The sequence below is a fragment of the Molossus molossus genome, unplaced genomic scaffold (genome assembly GCF_014108415.1).
Source record: "Molossus molossus isolate mMolMol1 unplaced genomic scaffold, mMolMol1.p scaffold_m16_p_13, whole genome shotgun sequence".
NCBI lineage: Eukaryota > Metazoa > Chordata > Mammalia > Chiroptera > Molossidae > Molossus > Molossus molossus.
Window position 1 is genome coordinate 32,833,493 of NW_023425348.1, and position 23,987 is coordinate 32,857,479.

Below are 23,987 nucleotides of genomic sequence, written 5' to 3' on the forward strand. Positions count from 1 at the left end.
TAACAAACAAAACAGAACATTAAAAAAATCAATAAATTTGGTTGCATTAAAATTTAAACTTGCTATGTGACAGAGACCTATACACAAAGCAGAAAATAAACCACAGACTTGGAGAAGATGTTTATGATACATACAACCACAAATTAGTGTTGAGAATGTATATGCACTATGAGTGAAAAATTTTAAAAGGCAAAGAATCAAAAGAAAATTGGAAACGGGGATAGAAAATTCCTGGAAGAGGAAAAACCGGTGTTTATAAATATACTGAAAATTATTCAACTTCAGGGGAATACAAAGCAATGGAGGTATGTCATGTCACTCCAACAGACAAGCAAATACTAAAGGCTGACAATACCAAGTGCTAGCAAGGACAGGAGAGAGGGGAGCCTTCTTTGCTGGTGGGAGTGCGAATATGATAACCACTTTGCAGAGTGGTTTTTTTTAGTAACAAGTTAACAAAAATGCATATCCTTCAACAAAGTCATTCCTCTCTCTAGGGCTGTGTTTTAGATTGGAAGCATTTGCGTGTGCAGGCACTGGTGCCCGTGTAAGGATATTCATTGCAGCATCATTTGTATGAACGAAAATATTGAGAGCATTTTAAGTATCCATTAACAGAAAAATGAAAAAACAAATTAAAGTATTGCATGAAATGTATTATTAAAAATTAAAATAAATATACCAGAGTTATGTGTGTTAACATAGAACCATTTATTTCAAAGATTCAATGTTTATGAAAAAAAGAAAGTTGCAGAATGGCATGATTTATGCATAATTGAATAAATGCAAAACTCATTCTACATTGTCCATTAGCATGCATACATAGTAAGTGCATATAAACATGTCTGGCAAGAATAAAAACCAAAATCAGAATATTGACTCTATGGTATAGGCAGGAAGAAGAATGGATTATAGAAGGGTTTTACCCAATGTCTGTTATATTTTATTTTTTAAATAAAAATATCTCAAAGCTATCAACCTTCTATTATATAAAGGGATATTTTACGAAACGGTAAAAAATATATGTTGACATTTTTCACAGTAAAATATTAGGTTAAAAAACCCCTTATGTTTTATTAAGTGAATATGACAATGAATAATGTAGGTTTTAAGTGAGGTTAGGGTTTTAACAGGGTGAGATGAGAAGTCCGGCGAGAATTTGGACAAGAGCAGAAGCGCGGAGGCGGTGATGCGCGGGGTACGCAGAGAAGCCGGGGAGAAAACCCCACGCAGGTTCTGAGAGAGTGAAGCGGTGGTGAACCAGGCCTGTGGAGCCAGATGGGACTTGGTTGTAGGCCCAGCGCTGGTGTCTACCTCACAGGTGATTTGAGCGTCTCTTTAGCGGTACAGGAACGTCCGAGCACAGCGCTCGTCCCCGAGTTCTCTGTCCAGGTCACTGTGGTGGCCGTGGGGAGGTACAGCAGTGTGGACGAGGGGGCAGAGCAGCGTGGTGCAGACCCCCACAGACCTCCAAAGTCTTCGGTCTTTACCTGAAGACAGTGAAAAGCCCTTGTTGGTATTTGAGCAAGGATACAAGTTGAAGAGGCTTGTGGAAATGCAGGTGCTGTGGGTGGGGTAAATGTGAGAACTTCCTAGAGGGGACCAGCCAGTGCTTGATGACAAAAGGGAGAGAGGGGGCCAGCAGATGACACTGGAGTTTCAAACCTGAGTGCATTGAAGGGGAAGGTACGTTTAGTTAGCAAAATTAGCAAAGGAAGGGTGCCGAGTTGTTTTGGAGATAAAATTAGTTTTACAAGAAGATCTAAAAATAGTACCATTGGTCCAAACCTCACCTCAGCAAGCAGCACCGTGGGGCTCAGTGGCTGCTCGTCTGTGAGTGCGCATCCGTCTCCCCACGCGAGGCAGCGCGGCCGCTGAGCAGTGCTGTGCTTCGTGTCTGAAATCCCCGGGTGACCTTGGCTCTCTAACACACTTCCAGTCTCAGTTTGCTCCTCTGTTGAGTGGGGATAATAATACTTACTGTGTAGGGTACTGGTGAAGATGAAGTGTGGTTTGTTCCAAGTCTACGATCCTGCTTGGAAATGTGCGCTGGGCCTTTAATTGGAGAGGAGGGTGAATTGTTGCCAAGAACTCTAACATGAATGGGCCTCTGGTTGATCATTTTACAGAAAAATGATGAAAAACTCAGGCTTAGGAGTAATGAAGAGGTTCAAAATAGCAATTCTTCTTTCACACAGAGTAGTAATTTAGCTTGAGTAAGTTAAAGCACTGGTGAATAATTGATTTCAAAATATGCTTTATGATGTGCATAATTTAGTCAAATAAAAGCTCATAAAAAGTCAGCTTCAAAAAGCAGTGTATTAATTCAGGTTATAGAGTGTTTGTGTAGAACATCCCTTGAAACTAAAAAAAACATAAGCAGATACAGGGAAATTTCCAATGACTTATTTGAGAGAAATAGTTTTGTGTACATGTGAAAGCATATATCCTATATACTCAACTACCCTCATATATTCTTTTTTTTTTTTTATCCTCACTCGAGGATATTTTTCCTTTTTTTTTTTTTTTTTTTTTTTTTTTGTACAGATAGAGTGGGAGGGAGAGAAAGGAAGGGAGAGAGAGAGAGAAACATCGACGTGAAGGGACACATCGAGTGGCTGCCACCCGCACAACCAACCAGGGCCAGGGACAAACTGCAACCGAAGTACGTGCCCTTAGCGGGAACCGAACCCGGGTCTCTCCGGACCGCAGGCCGACGCTCTAACCGCTGAGCCAAACTGGCCAGGGCTATATTCTATCAGTGTACACACCATATGGCTTTCTGATGGGTCAAGATTTCATCACACTGTAGGGTTTTGGTGTTCCCAGGCTTTAATCCACATCGCCACCAAGAAGCCATTGCAGCCGTGTGTTATGGATGGAGAGGTAGCAGAACAACCCAGCTGGAAGGCTGTGACCAGACTGGCACGTGTAGAGTAGCTGCATTCCCTTTTCTAGATTTGGGGTCGTCAGGAAGTCCGATGATCTTAGTTCTCATGAGGTGATGGGTTGCAAGTGTCTGTGGTGGTCAGCAGCACTTCCCTGGTCTCTCGTCATTGACTGAATGTCACAATACCAACATTGTCGGTTTCGATTTGTTTTCACTCTCCTCTGGCACCCGACTGCCTGAATTTCCAACTCTCCAGTACATGAAAAACTGTACATTTGCATATGCGACTAACAATTAGTGAGCATTTTCTTTGCAAATGACATGGTGTTAGACACTGGGAATACAAAGATTAATACCATATAGAGACAGTCTTCAAAAACTTGTAGGGAGGGAGTTAATACAGAGCTAATTACAAAATAAGTGTGACATGTATACTAATCTTACATGCAAGAGCAGTGGGACCTTTAAGGAGAGTAATCAGGTTCACCTGGAAGACCTTCTCAGTGGCCGGGAAGGATGGATGGGATTTAATGCGGGAAGAAGAAGGAAGCAGTTCCTCGATGCAGCAGCAGTGGCGTGTCTGGCAGGCCAGGAGAAATGGCAAAAGAGAAGCTGGAATAGCACACAGGTGGCAGGAAGAGACCGTGTGACCTTTTCCTGTGCACAGAGACAGGATGGCCTTTTTGTGAGGGAGGGTGGTAGAAACTGAACTTGTGTTTTCCTGGTGCTGTTTCAGGCCAGAGAGCAAGCTGTACGCATCGCAGACAGAGAGCAACATGCAGGTAGGCCCGCACACTCCCCCTTTGGGCTCCAGACAAAATAGAAAGGGGCTGCCTGCCACCCTCTTATTTTCTACAGAGCTGTGGAGTCCTGTGCGGGCTCTCGGAAAGTAATCACTTTGGTGCTAATTTGTGCCAGTTGGAGAGCATTACAATGCTATGGAAGATCAAAGAAAACAGTTTAAAAGTAATTTTCAAGATCAGACCCCAAGGCAGTTGTGAAAGTTGTAAGGGGGAAGGAAACCAGTGCCAAGGGCTTCAGTACCAATCACTCTCAGGTGTTACTGCAGGGTCTGTGGCCACTGTGGTGGTGTCCACTCCGGGGCACTGAAGCAGCAGGCGAACACAGCTCGATGTTGTGGAGGACACAGCGAGCCTCTGCTGCTGAAGCTGTCACAGAAAGTCAGAGGATCGGAAAAGGCCAGTGCTGGAAGCACTCAGAACCCCTCGTGTCTCCCAGAGTCTGACAAACAGAGGACCGGAGTCACGGGCGACAAAGCAGAGAGCCTGTGGTAACAGCTGCAGGCTGTGGGGACAGACAGTCACAGCCAAAGGGCTGTGCTCTGTCACCATATTTTCCAAATTGAAAAGCCAGAGCATGTACTCTGACAAAGGATGTATTCCAACTTGTGATTCATTTTCATGAAGAGACAAAGGGAGGAAATATTTGCAGCGTGAACTGTCCTAGAAAATCCACGTGGAAACGAACACACAGTCTGAGGGGCACGCTGTTGGAGGACAGGGACTCAGCTACAGCAGTTTGAAAGGAAGCTGTTCAAAGTTGTGTCCCGTGTTCGAAGGGGTAGGGGTGCCAGCTCCAGCGGGACCGGAGAGAGAGTGACGTTGCCTACAGAATGCAGTTATTGTTTATTACTGACTGGTGAGGAAAGTAGGTAGGAGGAGGAAGGGGCAGATAACAGTCCTGTCCTGGGGCTCTAGAAAGAACTGCAGCCATGCTCCTTGGCTTCCTACTCAAAACGGGGCCCTAAGCAGCAGCACTGGCCTCATCTGGAGCCTGGTTAGAAATTCAGAACCTTGGCCCCACCCCAGACCTACTGAGTTATAATCTACATGCTAACCCACCTCAGGTGATGATCATATGTACCCTCAGGTTTGCAAGAACTCAAAGGGCCTGCCCAGTCAGAGTCAGCAGAAAGGACAGATGGAGGGCTGAGGGATCATCAAACCCAACCAATCACTATCTACCAGTTGTGAGGACAGGTGGTCCAAAATCACAGATTTCATGAAAGACACACACAGAATAGGGACAGAGAGTTACAATCACAGTTTGAAAGAGATGCTCATAGTCACCTATTATGTGACAGACAGATCAGGCACAGGAACAGAATAAATGGGAACTGGCTAATATAAGGGCACATACAAATCTAAAAATAATTTGAATTTAACATTTCCCCTGGTGCCAAAATGGACATGCCCCCTCCCTTTACTTTCAGAATTTCTTTAAAAAACTGAAGTTGCAGATGCTGAGATGCATGGGAAACTTTTTAAAAGCGAAATAAGCCTCTGACCAGTTTTGCCTCCCAAGAATGTCTTTCCTGGGAGCCTGCTGGTGTCTCTTTGAAATATGAGCATTAGGGAGCTTGGTGCCCTGGTCTCCCTGTCTCTGTGGGACTTTAGCTTAGGCACCTGGCTCCAAGTTATAGCTAGCTGCTTGTCACCAAGTTAAGGTTTTATTTTTCCTTTGGAGAAAGAAAATTAACATGTGTGTAATGTATTGTCTCTGACTGGCTATATCAAGGGTGAGGTTTCTTTCTGTCTTTGCAGTCTCTCTAGTGAATTGCCTGTGTTCCTCATTACAATTTGGCTTAGTTTATAATCACCAAGATAACAGTTTCATTCTTTTCTACATTCTGTAGAGGATTATTGGGATTGGCAGGAGATTTTACTTATTATTTCCCCATCACCAGTTACAGGTGGGCATGAGGGTCTGGGTATCCTTGCCACTGACTCTATGGAGGTAAATGACTCCCATCACAGTTGTAGGTAAAGGCAGCAGAGTGAAAGGTGGGTTTTATTAGACCTGTACTTGACAATTCATGGTGTACAGTAGTAAGTGTTCATTACATATCTTAAAATGGAATTAAAACCATGGAGAAATAGAAATTATTTATAGAAGGACAAAATTCTGAGAGCATAAATCTCTTCATTTTCCTTAAACTAGGAAAGAAAAGTAGTCTGTCTAATTCTAAGTCACAAATGATGACAATGTGGGAGGACAATTTGAGCAGCCTGCCCTCCCCACTGCGGGGACCCTGCCCCGAGGGCCTAGACTGGGAGGCCCCAGGGTCACTGACTTTGTCCGCAGGGATTAGAGCCCAGAGCTGTATGATAGGCTACACAGCCAATATCTTCTCTCGAAGATTCCCCTAGTGTTGGTTGGTCCATTGATTTATTTATTCATATTTCCAGACATTGATTAAACATCCTAGGGGACAAGTTTCAGCACTAAGTGCTGGATGTATAAGCTGACTAAAGCTCAGGTCTTGCTCTCAAGGTGCTCACAGTTTATTGAGGAAGAGAGACCTACACATAATTATAGCAGAAGGTGATACGTGCCATGCCTGGAATCCACAAAAGAAATGATAAAATCTCAGAGCACGACTGACAGCCTGGGGTGAGGCAGAGAAGTCTTCTGGAAGATAGGACAGGTGAGCTGTGTCTTGAAGCTGGAAGTCCAGCCTCTGTAGTCTTGGCTCTCCCATTGCTTCCCTATATCCCAACTCATTCCTACAACCAAATCCTCCAGGTCTTAGCTCATGGAATCTCCCCCAGGAAGCCTTCAGTGGCTCTGCAAGGCTGAGATACATCCGACTCCTTGGTGCTCCCAGGGAGCCTACAGTATTAGTCTTCATTGTCAGCACTGTTTACCTCTCTGTTGCCCCCCCCCCCCACACACACACACACACATTGTGAGTTCCTTTAGGGCAGTGACTTTGTCATAGTCAACTCTGTATCTCCGCCACCTATCATGGTCCTTGGCATGATAGTACGTGATAAATGCCTGTGAAATGACTGAATATTAGGTGAAAAGCAGTTATTGTAGTATGTAAGAGGGTTGGAGAAGTTATTGATATTCTCAGTAGAATAACATGAACGCGTGAAGGCAAAAAAACATATGAAGTATTTTGTGTGTAAGGAATAAATATTTAAGAGTTGCTGGGCCATAGATTGCAATGGAATGAGTAGCAGGGATAAAACTGGGTCATTAAGCAGAGACTCTGCTTCAGTCTCATGGAGAATGGAGTTGAGTGTCCTCCCTCCTCCACTGAACTCTGTTTTGCTTTGGCAGTTACTTGAGGATTGCATGTTGAAGTCAACAGCTATCTAATGTGAACATGGTACAGACAATTCTCCCTACCATGTGAGCCGTGAGATGCAATATTTATAGCTGTAAAATTCTGGAACAAATGTAGTAGTCCTAACCGCAGCTCATTGTGAATTTCTGCAGAAGGAGACTTATCCACCTCAGAGAGGATCCTCATGCAGACCAGGTCAGGGAATTGGGCACAACGTGCAATCACAAATATCTAATATATACCAAGTTGCAGAATCTCTGACAAGACCCTGCTTAGCCAGAGATGATCTTGGGAGGAAGCATGGAAATCAAGCAGCTTGGTGCATTGAGATGGGGTCTGGATGAAAGGTTAGAGGACCTGAGCTCTCTTCCTTGCTTTGACTCAAATGAATTCTGTTCACTAGCAAGTCTTCTATCTCTGTTTCTGAGAAGTCAATGATATCTTGGCTGCTGAAGTCTAAAATAGTAAACAATCATAATATTTTATTACTTATTAATTGCAGTGTTAAAACTGATTAAGGAGTCACCATGAGCCCAGCCAAATACCAAGGACAGTAGGGGATACAGGGAAGTAAAACTTTCTGTTCCTATCCTCAGGTTCTTTTTACTATGACAGTAAAGGCAAAATTAACACACACATAATGGAGAGCAATTAAACACTGACTTTTAATGCAACCTGAGTTCGGATAAGAGAAAAAACATTGAGATGGAATTGCTGATGAAGACTGTAAACTAAGTGGCACAAAATGAACATACCCTTTCTTTTTTTCTCTCCTTTCTTATCCTTCCTATTTCTATTTTCAGGAACAACAACAACAACAAAACCCTCTCTATATTTATTCATCATAAAAACTCAATAAGCTAAGATTAGAAGGGAACTACCTTAATTTGACAACAATTATTTACGAAAAAACTATAGCCAGCATCATATTTATTAGTTAAATTCAAGGTTGTCTGCTCTCACACTAATACTTCTACTGGGCATTCTAACAATGCAGTGAGCCATGAAAAGCTAATAAAAGTCATTAAGTATGGAGAAAAAAGTACAATTGTCTCTTATTGTAGGAAATATGATTATCTCTACATAAAGTACTAAGGACACTACAAAGCACCTCATAAAACTGGTAAGTGAATTCATCAATGCTGCAAGATACAAGGTTAATATACAAAAATAAATTGTAGTTTTATATACTAGCAGCAAACTTTTGGAAACAAAAATATTTATAGTAGCTTCAAAAGAGGAACATAAAATACTTAGGTGTGAATTTAAGAAAATATGTTGAAAAGTACAGAACATTGCTAAGAAAAATTAAGAAGACCTACATAGAAGAAGGATATACCATACTCAATGCTGACTAGATCCTTGATCCCTAAACCCAGTGCATTCTTTGGTGAGTGAGCTGGACCACTGAGAGAACTCTTTTCTAAGCTAGAGATGGCCAGGCCCTGGAATCACAGCAAGCTGAAAGGCCTTCTCCACCCCATTCTCCCTAACTATACCCAAGTCTTGGATTGCATGTGATCGCATTTGTGACAAAAGTTTTCACCAGGCAACCAAGCCAGCAAAAAGAAGAAAAGGTCCCCCTATGTATATGCTTAGTTACATCCTGCTAAGGCCCCATGTCTTCATAAAGACTGTAGAGCCATCAACCAAATAAAAATGATACTTATCCTTGAGAACACAGTGGAAAGTGAATTGTGAACTTGTTCTGGCCAACAGACCCATCGTCTGTTCTTATTTAAAAGCTGTCCAGAGGAACAATAAGAACACATAGTCAGGTACATAATTGAGAACCACCAGTCTTGTGAATATGGACAACTTGACAAATTTGAGCCAAGGGTATCTTGTGTACAAATCCAATCAAAACCTTTCTTTGTGTGCTTTCTTATTATGTGAGTATAAAAAGACATCAACAGCACATTTAAGTTCTCCTGTAGGGAAGAAATGTGCAGATCATAATGAAAGTAACCATATGTTTGTTCTCGGGAAAAAAAAGGTGTCAGTATACGAAATGTTCCATTTTGAAGTACTTGGCACCATGTGGTGGTGGTGGGTTGAAACTTCTGTGGTGGGTTCTTTTGGTTTTTCTTCCCCTCATATTATGTCTTTACATTGTTCAATCTAAAGGTTTCTATAGTGCCACCTCCTCCCTGCTCCCACCCCCACCTTGCCCTTTGTATGAAGGTGTGGCCTGAAAACACATTCCAAACAATGTCATATTTTATTATACTTAGAAACAAAGGAAATGGTTGCTTAGCAACAAAGCCCTGGTAAAAATTTTGAGTGTTCTTTTCCTTTTACTTTCCATTTTAGAGCAATGCTCAGGAAGCTGTTTGCAAAGAGATCCAAGACCAGGGGAAGAACTCTGACTAAATCTGGGAAGAGAGGGAGAAGGGGCGGGGGGAGAAGGTTAAGGGATTTTTTTTTTGTCAAAGTGTGGTAACAGGAATAGAGAGTTTGCCATAGGTGGGGTGGAACACTTCACTCTTCCAATTCCCTTCTGGTTCCCCTGATGTTTCCACATCTTTAAGATAGAATTCTAATAAATTATCTGAGACTGAAAGGCACTAAGGGAAGCCCACCTGCTCCTTGTCAGCCTTTCAAAGCTCTCTGGTCTTTGAAGGCTTTAGGCATATCCTGGGAGCGGCAGCAGTTGAAACTTTGTTTTCTGTTACTAGGTCTCCTTAAAACATCTCTATGGCCTCTATAGGATATTGTTATATTTCAGTTGATTTAGCTATCTGGGACATTTTCCTGGATTATTAAATGTTTCATGAAAATATGGTTGTTCTGAAAGTTACTGTGTAGGTATCACATGATTGACCTATTCATCCCTATTGTACACTTAGTTTATTCTGAGCAAGTTGCTTCCATTAATGTTGTTTCTATGAATTTACTCTTATGTAACTCTTTATATCTCAGAAAATTTCTGTAGGACTGGTGGCAAATAGTAGAATTAATAAATTTGAAAATATCTTCTTTTAATCTTGAATTTTTAAAATACTCCCAACATTTATAAACTAATTGCTCCCAGAAAACGTATACTAATATAACAGTAAATATGTTCTGATTTGATAGAAAATGATACGTTGGTGGTTTTATTCAGCTATATTTGGTTACTAGTTAGGTTAAACATTTGGTTGTTGTTTGTAGTCTATTTCTTCATGAAGTTTCTGATCACATTATTGTCCATTTATTTCTTGTTTGAGTGTTGTCTTTTTCATTGATTTATGAAAGTACTTTATACACATTCACACACATGTATACGTATCCTTTATACAATGACTACTGTAAACAGTATCTATTTATGGTCCTAGTTGTTGGAAATATTTCTCCCAATTTGTTATTTGCCTTTTACCTAATGAAATTTTTAAAAATATTTTTACTTTATGGGATTTGTTTTTACTTTATGTGTTTTATTTTATTTTAGATTTACAGTTTGATGTGTTTCTGTAGCAGTCCAAGAGCACAGTGATGAACAAAGGCTGTGGTATCTGGTTCCCCAGCTGGAATCTTGGCTCTGCCACCTCTGCTCTGTGATCTTTACCCTTTCTCTGCCTCCCTCTTCTCTTTCATACACGGGCCTCTTACATTCACCCAGCTCCTGCTGGGCCGTAAAGTGTCATCAAACCAATGCATACACAGAGCACAGAGAATGATGCCTGGGACTTACTAAGCACCCAGTAAGTTAAAGTAGCCAGGATCATAACAAATGCACTAGTTTATTCCTTTGTGATTTCCCCCAGAGCTATTATGCTCAGAAAGTCTATAGCCACAGAAAAACTATGAAGTATTCATTTACATCTTATTTTATTTTCCTCATGATGTGTTTATATGTTTACCTGTTCATGTTTTATGTTTAACTCTTTAATGCACTAGAATTTATTTTGAGATATGGTAGAAAGTTAGTTTGACACCCCTTCCCCCACCACCAAATGTTCAAAGTTCCCTTTTGTCAATTAATCTACCTCTTCTCATCGGTTTGTATAATTTAGTTTATCATTTTCCCAAGTTTTCATATACACTTGGATCTGTGTTTAGATGATCTGTTTTATTCTGATGTTCTGTCCTGTAATTTCTATCCTAGTGCCATAGTGAAAAAAAATTGTTCTAAATTTAATATTTAGTATATCAATTCTGGTCTCATTATTTTCAAAATCCTCGTGGCTATTTTTAGCTGTGAAGTAGTCCAGGTGATTATCTAACCCCATTTAATGTGTAAAAATATATCACTGGGATATTCATTAGGATTATACCGATCTATAAATTAATTTAGGGGGCACTGACACTTTTGAACTATTTAGTTTCTTCATTTACAGAATCTTCTGTATCTCTCAATAGATTTTTTTTAGTGTCTTTACCGAACTTTCCACACATTTCTTAATATTTCCAGAAGTTGACTTTTTTCCTGATTGCAAAAATAATTTTCTCCCCTAGTATAACTAGACATAGGAGGAAAGCAGTATGGTCACAGTTCTCAACTCAACCTGAATTTTTCACCTACAGTGTCTTGGTGTGTTCTTTTTGTAAAATGCTCGGATTGTGAATTAGGGACAACTTGCCAAACATCTTTTTTAAACTTGAAATGGTGATACTCTATATCTGAAAAGTTATTCTTCCTAATTAATTGAACAAACTTTTACTCTGTCCCAGCTTACTTGCAGAGGCAGAAATGGTTTCTGCTATAGAGATGACATTGGGGAATTTATTTAATGACAGCTATGAAAAGTATTAGGGATAATGGTTGAGGTACGGGATGGGGGTCTAACTTTGGGCTTGCCCTCTTATGGGGCCGTGGCAGGTAATCTCTAGGAAGTGACATTTGAGCTGAGCTCTGAGAGATGGGTAGGAATTAACTAGCAACCTGTGGATGCTTCCCTCAGAGGAGTGGGCCAGAATCAGGCTGCTAAAGGGGTTAGCTAGGGCCTGTGGCGGAGATGATGCGGAAGGGGAATGAGGTGGGAGTGACATTAGGTAAGTCGGGGTAGGGTCACAGTATGATTTTTAAAACCTTGAGAGGAAAACAAAACTCACTTGGAAAAATTAAAAGCAGAAAAACTGTCAAAATATCTAATACCATATGTATGGATGCATATATACACACACATTCCCCCCCCTGGTAAACCAGGATTATTCCCATGGTTATAGTGCCATAGGCCTGTGACAGTTAGCCTTCTTTAGCCTAGGGGAGGAAAATTCAACTTCTGTTCCAGATCTCCAGGCAGTTTGTTGCCCTAGTCAAACACTGACCAGGCCGCTATCCACCATGAGATGGAAGAGTATCAAAGGCGTTACCGACTCAGTGCAGTTTTGCAATCCTCTTAGCACTGCTACTGTCTTAAGTGAACCCCAACCTGTTTAAAAGTAGTTGTCTGTGGAACAGTCACACAGTCCCTTTGTGAATTTCACACCAAACAGGCTTATGGAATGCCATGTGACTAACAGAACCTGAAAGGCATCCCACACTCAAACTGAGGCAAGAGTGATAGTTAGGGTAAGGGTCCTCGATTTGGGGGCTCTCTGTCATGGGTGCTGTCCTGTGCCTTGTAGGGTGTTTAGCAGCAGCTTCCTGGGCCCCTACTCACTAGGTACCAATAGCACCCTCCTCCAGTTTTGACAACCAGAAGTCTTCTGAAGGGCAAAATCGTCCAGGTTAAGAAACACAAGTTACAGAAATTACAAGAGTTCTTGCTCTTCCCTGACAAACTGTTATACCCAGTGTTGTTTTGCCAGGACTTCACTCACACTGACATAAAATAGATGAGATTCAGAATTATTACTAACTGTCAACTCTCATATATTGTACAAAGCAGTGTCTTCTATATGTTTTAATCATTTATTTTAGCAAATGTTTATTAAATACTTGCTTTGTGTAGGCACTGTGCTGGTGGCTAGAGCCGTAGGGTTAAATGTAATCCTTACGAGGGGCCCAGACAATAGGGGAAGACAAATCGTAAGTGCCTGATAGAAATGTGACAGAAATCGACTGAGAGAAGAAAAGAAGAATGGTTAAAAACCCAGGTGAGGGATGGAGCTACCAAAACATGATAAGAAGTAGAGGTGAGACTCCATGCTGAAACCTGAAACATGGTATTTTTCAGGCTGATGGATTTGGGGAGTAGCTGGGGAGCTGTAAGACTTAGAACAATAATCTAGGCCATGCTTTATGATCATCTCTGTTTTAAGGATGAGAAAACCGAAAGGTTAAACATTTAGTTTGGGACCACTTAGCTAGGTAGTAACAAAATTAATCTGTCAATTTATTTCCTAGATTTTCATTATTTGCCTTTTCCAGTTGAATACAAGAAAATAAGAGAGACTCAGGGAATGTTCTTAGCAAATACTCCTCTCAAAACAACAACAAACAAACTCTACAATGACAAAAATTATATTCTCTTATATTAGTATATTTCACAAGGCATATTTGTGGACGTTATCCGTTATGATCCTTCCACCAACCCTGTCAGTTAGACATCGGCACGCATTTTCATCTCTGTGTTGTAAAGAGAGGGGAGACTCTCAGGGAGTGTGTTTAGGCAGAGTGCTCACCGATCTCGCTGCCCTTCTCAGCATGGATATAAATGTAGTTCCCATAGGGCAGTGTAATGGCTCATTGTATTTTAGCACTAGGATACTGCCATCATTTTGCTACCCTTGAAAGCAGTTCAATTTCTGTACTTAGAGTTGAAATTATAGTGTCTCAAAGCTAAATTTAAAAGAGCAATTTACTGCTGTCCCCAAGAAGAAACAGAACCAATCAATGTAATAAAAAAACACTTAAGATCATTCTGTGCTTTGTACAGTTGCTACTGCAGCCATGAGACTCAGAGGGAGCAGTAAGCTGCCTGTCATTACAGAATGTTTAGAAAGCAGAACAGTGCTTGACCGGAGGTAGGTGCTAAAGAAATGTGTGTTAGGATGTATAGATGAAAAAGGGAACAGATGAATGAGAAGGTGGGTGGAAGGACAGCTGTTTCCAGGAATGAGAGATGTTTCTCAACATCTGGCCTTTATTGTCACTGGCATCTACAGAGTTTCTAATCCCAGTTTTTATCTCAAAGGACAAGAACAGGTGAATTTCAAAACCAATCCTTAATTTTCATTTCAATTCTTGTCACTTTAGGTCAGGCCCCTGTCACCCCTCATTCCTATATCAATTAGTCTATTTCCTTCATTTTTTTTCCATAGTATTTTGAACACCATATTCAAACTAAAATTTAAATAGTTCTTTTGTTGTTTCTTTTCTCTTCCAAAACTTGCAGTGGCTTAACGATGAAATAAACTTTCTTATTTTAGCATACGAGGCTTCCCGAGTTTCTTTCTCTTATTTCTGCATAAACTTACTCAAACCTGAGCTGTCTCTCTATGGTACCCACAATGTGTTTTACATATCACCTCCCACCCTTTATTGTGTGGTCCGGTATTTGTCGAGAACCTTCCATGTCAGCTGTGTGTTAGGTCGTAAGCATGTAGCAGTAGGATAAGAACACGACCCCACAGGAGCTCAGGGAAGGACACCCCCTAGATGAAATCTAGTGCTGCTTTCTCTGGGTCACTTCTGTATCTGTAGCTCAGCACTCCCTGTCTTATTATTTCACATCGACCCTGTCATGTAATTATTCATCACCCTTGAAGTCAGAGAACAAATCTGACTCCTGAAAAGCGAGTTCAGTGCCAGCCTACCTCACACCAGCACAACAGTGAGCCATCGCGGGCCCTGTTCCAGGTGAGGTGCGGTGCCCAGTGCTTTGTACACGATTTTCCGGTTGAGTTTGACAATGCAGTAGGTCTGGTTAATACATTAGTAATATCTCTATTTTACATAGTGATATCAACAACTATCAGGTGCAAGAGTCAGGACTAGAACCCTGTCCATTTATTGCCAAAACCCATCCTCTTAATCACTTCCAAATATTAACAAATACATGATTTACTGATTAACCAATCCATGATCTTTTTTTTCTCTGTGGGTGGTTTCTCTTCCCCTAGGACTTCCAGAGCTTTGGAAGAGGTCAAACACATTAAGAAATTATATTATTTTTCTTTAAAATAAGTATTGTTGAAGTGAAATTGATAAAAATAAAATTAGTCATTCCAAAAAAGCCTCAGCTCCAAGGTGTTAGGGCAGATAAGTGTGATAGGCACTGAACGTTGGTGCTGAAAGGGCTGGGAATGGAGCCCATACAGTTATTTAGAGGGAAGTCACATTATGTGTTCTGCTTCATGTGACCAATAAAATAATGGGACCAGGGTGACAGTTCCAGTGGAGAGAAACAGTTACATTCTGGAGGGGCTCCACCAAGTTCTCCCCTCCCCTAGCCAACCCAGCTGCCTTGCTTTGGCTCTTTGCTGAGAGATGACTCCTTATTCTGCTCCCACTGCAAGGCATTACAGGGACAAAATTACAGGGGAGGTCGCTTGCCTGTTAGGGGGGAAATGAGCTGTACTGGGTTTGGCAGGACCTGAGCTGTTTCACATTAGTCACTGTTAAAGAAAAAGGAAAGTGGATTGTGCTAATAAATAATACTGGTCAATAGGCTCATTGTCCTCCTCGTATCTGAACACATCTTTGGGCTCTGGAGAGATTTTATAGCCTTCATTAAAGTCCTCTGATGGTGCTGGCTTAGCTGAAGCAAATCTTGATGAGACACTCTAGGTCAGAGCTATTCAGAGGAAGGAGCTATGATCAAGTGGAAAGAACATAGAAACTGGCTTCAGGAAAGGCAAGCTCACACAGTGGCTTGGCCTCTTACCAGCTAGGTGGCCCCTTCTGAGCTTCAGCTTATTGTCTGTAAATGGAGATAAAGTACCTGCATAAGGGTTCTTTTGATGATGACATACAATTTTACTTGTGAAAGAGTCTAAGACATGAGAGACTCCCTGTTTTTTCTTGTCTTTATATGCCCAGTTGAAAAACCACTACTCCCAGCCATAACAGTATCAGCAGGCTTCTGGTGGTGGATTTAAAATCCCGTCCATGCCCAGCAGCGCTGAGGTGCCTCTTGGAAGTACCAACAGAAACCATGGGGGAACCTGGACTTCCACCTCGGTCTGGTAGTAATGAGACAGAGGACCCTTCCCGAGCTGGTGGAATGTCAAAGCCTACCAAAACAAAATTTAAATAAGATCCAGTCTCATAATACAGTACTTAAAATGTTTAGTTTCAGTAGAACATCATTTACCATAGTGAGAACCAGGAAAATCTCGACTTGAATGAGGAAAGGCGTTAATAGACACTGAGGCTGAGGTAACACAGATGTTAGAATTGTCTGACAAGAACTTTAAAGCAGCCATTATAAAAGCTCTTCAGTGAACAATTAATTATGTACACATTTGAAACAAATGAACAAAAAGAAAGTCTTAGAAAATGGAAGCTATAAAGAATATAACCCAATGGAAACTTCAGAATTGAAAAGTAGAATAACTAAGGTAGGACACAGTAGATACACTCACCAGCAGAAGGGAGAGGGCAGAGGAAAGTATGGTCAACGGCGCATCATTTTCCAGTTCTGAGAGTAAAGACCTGCCCGGCAAAAACCTCCCCTTCAGAAATCACACAAGAAAAACTGAGACAGTTTTTGATGAAGGAAAACTAAGGAACTGTGCCACCAGTAGTCCTACCATGAAAGAATGGTTAAAGGAAGTTCTCTACACAGAAAAGAAATGATAAAAAAAGGAACCCTAGAACACCAAGAAGGGGGGAAAAAACCTTTTCAGAGTAAAAATGTATGAGTAAATACAATAAACTTGTCTTCTCTTAAGTTTTCCAAATTATGTTTGACGATTATACAAAAATTATAATGCTGGTTGATGTTTGCATAGGAAATATCTAAGATAATTAATTTATAAATGGGGAGTGTAAAGAGGCATAAAGTTTTTGTACTTCACTGAACTGATAAAACGTCTGCATGTAATACCTAGAGCAACCATTAAAAAAGCTATGTGAAGAGAGATACTCCTGGATACTCTAGATAAGTCAAAATAAAACTCTAGAAGATGTTCAAATAACCCATGGGAAGGCAGGATAAAGAAAACAAATGACCAAATAGAAGGCAAAACAAAAATAAAATAGATTCCATTTAAACAATATTTTTTTAAATTACAACATTTTAGAACTGGAGAACAAGATGGTGTTGCCAGGGTTTAGGGGTGCTGAAAGGGAGTAATTACAAAGGAGCAACAAGAGAGCAGTCCTACTGACAGTGAAATCATTTTGTATCTTATTCATTTTTTTTCTATTACAGTTAACAGTCAATATTGTATTAGTTTCAGGTATACATCACAGTGGTTAGACATTTATATAACTTATGAAGTGATGCCCCTGATAACTCTAGTACCTGCCTGGCACCACACACAGTTATTACAATATTGTTGCCCATGTTCCTTGTGCTGTGCTTTACATCCCCGTGACTATTTTGTAACTGCCAATTTGTTCTGCTTAATCCCTTCACCTTTTTCACCCAGTCCCTCTACCCCCCTCCCATTTGGCAACCATCAATTTTTTCTCTGTATCTATGAATTTGTTTCTGTTTCGATTGTGTGATTATTTTGTTTTCTAGATTGCATATATAAGTGAAATCATATGGTATTTGTCTTTATCTGGCTTTTTTCACTTAGCATAATACCTTCTAGGTCCATCCAAGTTGTTTCAAATGGTAAGATTTTCTTCTTTGTTGTTGTGTAATATTCTGTTGTATATGTGTACCACATCTTCTTTATCTAATTGTCTATTGATGGTTGCTTTCATATCTTGGTTACTGTATATAAAATGTCCTTCTTTGTCTCTTGTTATAGCCTTTGTTTTAAGGTGGTGACAATGAAATAGTTTTGTCTAGTTCTATCACTTCAATAGAAATCTTGATTGAAGTGATCGTTATACCAATCTACACATGTGATAAAATCTCACAGAACTATACACTGGGGGAAAACTGGGTGAAGGTACATGGAATCTCTTGGAAGAGTCTTGCAATTTCCTGTGAATATATATTTCAAAATAAAAAGTTTTTTTTTAATGTAGAAAATATTAGAACTAAAGCAAGACATTGTGACTCTCAAGTCCTAGCCCAGATCTCCCCCCGCCCCATATCACATGACAATCAAAATTGCTAATATTAAAACATTAGGGATATATGGCAATTCCTATATATCTTAAGTGCTAGTTCTCTTTTTAAAAATTACCTGATATTTCTGTCAACATTCTTTCCTTATTACATCTGCAGTTGCACTATCAGAGATCACCTGGGCCCAACTATTCTGTGAAGACATTTCCGACACAGCCAGCCCCAGGTTAGCATTCAGAATTTCTGTAAATTCCCAAATTTCCCCACGTCATTTCACATGATCGCAAACAGACTAGTGCTTCTTACGGTATCATATTTGCTAGTCCTATTTACCTATATACTGGCTCAGAGATATTTGCTAAATCCCTCATAGGCTAACAGAATGACGGTCAGATGCATTCATGAGAAAGTTGTTTGTAAAACTTTCAAAAGCAAACCCTTCTCAAAATTGACGTAAGTGGCATTCTAGAATCAAACTTCCCAAGGAATTCAAATGTTTACCTTAAACAGTATCTATGTTTTTACTGCCAAAATTTTAGCCACAACATTTAACACACTTCTTTACATTGCAAGAAAAGAAAATCCAATTTAAATAGGCTTGAATAATAAAGGGAATGTATTGACAAATGTAACTGCAAGTCTAGGGGTAATTTAGTCAAAGCCTGCTGCAGGGCCAGTGATGCCAACAAGGACCTGATTTTCGGATCTCTGCAGTGTCGGGCTCTGCCACAGGTTTCAGTGCCCTGTTCACTCCAGAGTCTCCGAGTTCTTGCAAAATGCCTCCAGTTCCTGACACTGGCACACTATACTCTCCAGAGAAATTTTTCGAAGAAAAGAGGGGGGAATTTGTTATTTCTCAGGCTATCCAGAAAAATTTACTTTGCATTTCTTTGACCCTGACTGAGTACTATGCCTATATCCAAAACCTATCATTACAGCTGGGGAATTAAATACACAGATTAGTTTTAGCAAATCATAAGCCACTCTTGAATCTGATGGTGGGAAATAGTGATACTCAGCTAAGTTGCCGAGTATGTGTGAGTAATGATTCCTCCAGTGCAAACTTTGGGTACTGTTGATGGATGGAAGGAGTTGTGGATGCAGAGAACCTAACCAACGTCCACAGCATAAATATTGGGGGAAAGCAGAGACTGTGACTGGGAGACTCCAGAATCCCTTTCCTTTGAAGCTGGGCAAAGAGTCAGGCTCAAGTGTGACTTGCATTTTGTTGCATTTATCAAATCAATTAATTTATGTGAATTTCAGCTTTTAAAATGACTTTAGGTAGAGATACTGCTGCTGTAACTCAATATTTGTGAGGATTAAATTAAATAATGATTTTAGAAATGCTTTAAAATCTGTTTCAGTGTGAAATAAAGATAAGGTGACTATGTATTTTCCATGTATATTCCTGCGTGTTGGTAAATTTATAGCTGTATTTATCCTACTTGTTGTTTTCTGCTTTGTAGAGTCCTCTTTTTAAAATTTTATCTAAAAAACCCAGACCATTTTTTCTTTAGCAATAAATGCTGAACAGTATTATTGTTTGTCAGTAAAGAAAGGTGTTTGTAGTGAGTATCTGTGGAATATTTTATATGTGCTGTCTCATTAAATTCTCCCTCCAATCCCAGGAGGCAAGTGCCACTAACCCAGCCTTTACAGATGTGGGAGCTGGGTTATCACACATCAGTAAATAGCAGGCATAGATTCAAACCCAGGTCAGCCTGACACCATGTCTCTGCTCTTTTGACAAAGAAAATCTGAGTTACCCCAGAGCGGAAGAATATTTGAGTTTTAAGCAAATATCCCTTTAAAATGCAGGCTGTCTAAAGAAGTATTTTCAGTGTCTTTAGCTCTTGTATAGCTGTTCATATGTCTCATATTTAAGATTTCAGAGTTGAGCCTAATCATCTTGCCATCTGCTCTGAAATGATGAGCCCATCTGTCAAGATATTCGCAACAGTATCAGATGCCATTTATTCTATGAGAAGACAATGACTTTTGAAATACCAAATTTGAATACATCTGATTACAACATTGTGCTATGCTTAAGAAATTGCAAAGCTATTTCCATATAGCTGAATGATAGCTGAAGTCCCAGCATTGATAAGGGGAAGATGAGCTAACCAAATTGGAAAAATCCAGACAGCCAAAAGCTGAGTTGGGGATATTTCAGATCTGGTATAATGGCTGGGGTCTTAACTGTTTTTTTATGTTTAATAATACACAGTCCCTAGAAATTTTGGAAGTAATAGTATTATACAATATTTTACAAAGTGCTTTCAATTTCATTACTCATATAATTTTCATTCAATATAAATATACACTATTATTCATACCTTTATTTGATTCTGTTTATTTTATTACATTTTTTACAGATTTTTTTCTATTTAACTTAGAAATAACCAAGCCATTTTCTAAGTGGAATTCCCCTAGAAGGAAAATACACGAACCATGGAAGTGTCCTGCCTGGGGACCAAACACGAAATATTACAAAAAAATAACAGATGATGCCACTATACACTCCCTTATTATTATTTTTGGTCAATTGAGTTTAAACAACCAGGCCCTGTATTTTAATGTGAGTTGACTCATGAGTGATTCCTCTCATCCATTAGATATCACCACAAACATTATCTGCTCGGAGAGGCCTTCTGTGGCCACTCTGTTTAATGTGATAATCCTTTATAAAGGAACTGCGTTATTTAACTCATTAAAACTTATCAGAGTGTCAAGTGTTTGTTCAATAAATCGAGTGAAATTGCTTCCTAAGATTCTTCCACCTTCTCTCTGAAGTCTTTACTAACCATTACATGAAATCCATATTTCTGTTGCATCCTGATGGCACGTTGTATGTTTACAAGTGTGTCACATTTAATCATTTATATGACTGTCCATCCACTGGTCTTTGAATTCCTGAAGCTGATATCTCATGCATATTTGTATGTCCGGGACTTGTTCTCAATGAGTGTTGGCTGCATAGAGTGAACAAATGAATCCCACAAGCAGTTTGACTTAATGTTTGAGCAACCCAGGATCTCAGGGTATCAAATATGTGTTAAGGGTACAGTTTCATGGCCAAAGTATAGGGCAATGTTACAGGCTACAGTTTAGCAGATAAATCTAACTGTCGTATGTTTTCCTATTTTCCTTACCAACTACTGCAAAGACATCTTGGGCCAGGAAACACTTTTCTTAGCCCTGTGTGCCGAGGGAAAATGTCCTTTCTGAACAATACCAAGCAGATTCACTGCACCCACATACCCAGGCGGAGCCTGCTATCCTGTGTTAGATGATCTCACTGCTTTACCTGTGTAGTGCCAGTATTTCAGTCACCTCAGTCCTTGCCTCCCTCTCTAGTATGGTCTGCCATTTCTTGCTGAAGGAGGCAATCTAAACAGATGTATTTGTATCAGCTGACCTCTGCCTCTATCTAAAAATAATTGAATTAGTGTGGAGTCTGACTCAAGCTCAGCCCCAAAGACTCATGCATCAAAAGGCAAAAGGTAGTAATGTGGACACAAGCTATACCATTTTCAAATAGGCTTCATATTCCTATTTCCCTTTCTCCTCCTTTTTTTTTATCTCTTTCATAAGAGAATTGAGACTTGCTTAGGATGGAACACAAATTATAATCAGAAAAACTGGTAGTGATGGTGGTATGTGGAGGGAGGGTGGAAGAGTTCTGAGTCCTTCCAGAAGAAAACCTACTTCATTCCAGATGGTGTCTTGTAGCTGCGCAGAAAAGCAGTGGAAGTAAGGCAGGATGCTATTGCATTCATTGGACAGCTCTAAGCAATTGATAAGGGGGCCTATAGTGCAAAGTCTGAGCCACTCATGGATTGGTGGTCCTGCCCATCCGTAGTCAGCATCTGCTAGCACAACTGACCACGTCCAGGGCTTGGAGGTACTAGTTTGTCCTTGTATTATGTAATTTTAGGCAGAGTCTCTTGAATTCTTGAATTATCAGTGTCATATATGTCTCCCTTTCCTGATGAAGTTTTTTGTGAACATCAACAGAAATAATAAAAAGTAAATTAGTTTTTATTTACTAAAACTAATTGATAGAAGAATATAAGCATCAGGGTTACCATTTATAAGAAACAAAACAATCAAGTGGAGCCCTGGCCAGTTTGGCTCAGCAGTTAGAGTGTTGGCCTGTGGACCAAAGAGTTACAGATTTGATCCCTGGCCCTGGTCGGGGTCATACAGGAGGTGGCCAAAATTGATGTGTCTCTCTCACATCGATGTCTCTCTCTCTCCTTTTCTCCCTCCCTTCCACTCTATCTAAAAATGCATGGAAAATATCCTCGGGTGAGGATTAACAAAAAACAATCAAGTGGACAGCAAGGGGATAATATGCGAGACTGAATTCTGTGCTTCAGAAGACATAGGAAAATCAGACAGGGAGACACAAAGATGTTTAAACATTTTATGTTTGTTTCAGATGTATAGCATAGTGGTTAGACAATTATATAATTTATGAAGTGACCCCCCCCCCCCCGATAATTCTAGTAACCACCTGCCACCCTACATAGTTATTACAATATCATTACCTGTAATTCTTATGCTGTACTTTATATCTCATGACTATTTTGAAACTTCTAATTCCCTTCATCCTTTGCACCCATTCTTTAACCTCTCCTATCTGGCAACCCCTGTTTGTTCACTGTATCTATGAGTCTGTTTCTGTTCATTTATTTTATTCTTTAAATTCCCCATATAAGTGAAATAATGTATAAGTGAAGTCTGGCTTATTTCACTTATCACAATACCCTCTAGGTACATTCATGTTGTTGCAAATGGTAAGTTTTCATTATTTTTTATAGCTGAGTAATATTCCACTGTATATATGTACCACATCTTTATCTAACCATCTATTAGTAGGCATTTGGGTTGCATCCATATCTTGGCTACTGTAAATAACTTTGCAATGAACATAGCAGTGCACAAATCTTTTATTATTTTATATTTTGTATTTCCTTGGATATATTCCCAGAAGTAGAATTGCTGGGTCATAAGGTAGTTCTGTTTTTAATTTTTTGAGGAACCTCCACATGGTTTTTCACAGTGGCTGCAGCAATTTGCAACCTCACCAACACTGCACAAAGGTTCCCTTTCCTCCATATCCTTGCCAACACACATTTGTTGATTTATTGGTGATATTTCATTGTGATTTTAACTTGCATTTCTCTGATGATTAGTGACCTTGAGCATCTTTACATATGTTTGTTGGCCATCTTTATTTTCTTTGTGAAGAAATGTCTGTTCAGGTCTCCTGCCCATTTTTTAATTGGATTGTTTGCAGGGGAGGAGGGGTGTTTGGTGTAGAACTGTTTGAGTTCTTTATAAATTTTGGGTATTAATGCCTTATCAGATGTATCATTGGCAAATGTGTTCTTCCATTCAGTAAATTGTCATTTTGTTTTCTTGATGATTTCCTTTGCTGTGCAAAACTTTTTAGTTTGATATAGTCAAACTTGTTGATTTCTTTTTGTTGTTGTTTCCCTTGTTCGAGGAGATATATCAGAAAAAAATATTACTAAGAGAAATGTCAGAGAGTTTACTGCCTATGTTGTCTTCTAGGAGTTTTATGGTTTCAGGTCTTACACTTAAGTCTTTTTTTTTTTTTTTCTTTTTAAACCTCATTCGAGAGTATTGTTTTCCACAGATTTTAGAGAGAGAGGAAGGAGGAAGGAGGGGAGAAAGAGAGAGAGAGGGAGAGAGAGAGAAACATTAGTGTGAGAGAGAAACATCTATTGGTTGCCTCCTGTATGTGCTCCAACTGGGGATTGAACCCATAACCTAGGTATGTGCCATGACCAGGAATCAAACCCACAACGTTTTGGTGTACAGGACAATGCTCCAACAATCTGAGCCACATGGTCAGAGATTACATTTAAGTTTTTAATCCATTATAGTTTATTCTTGTATATGATAT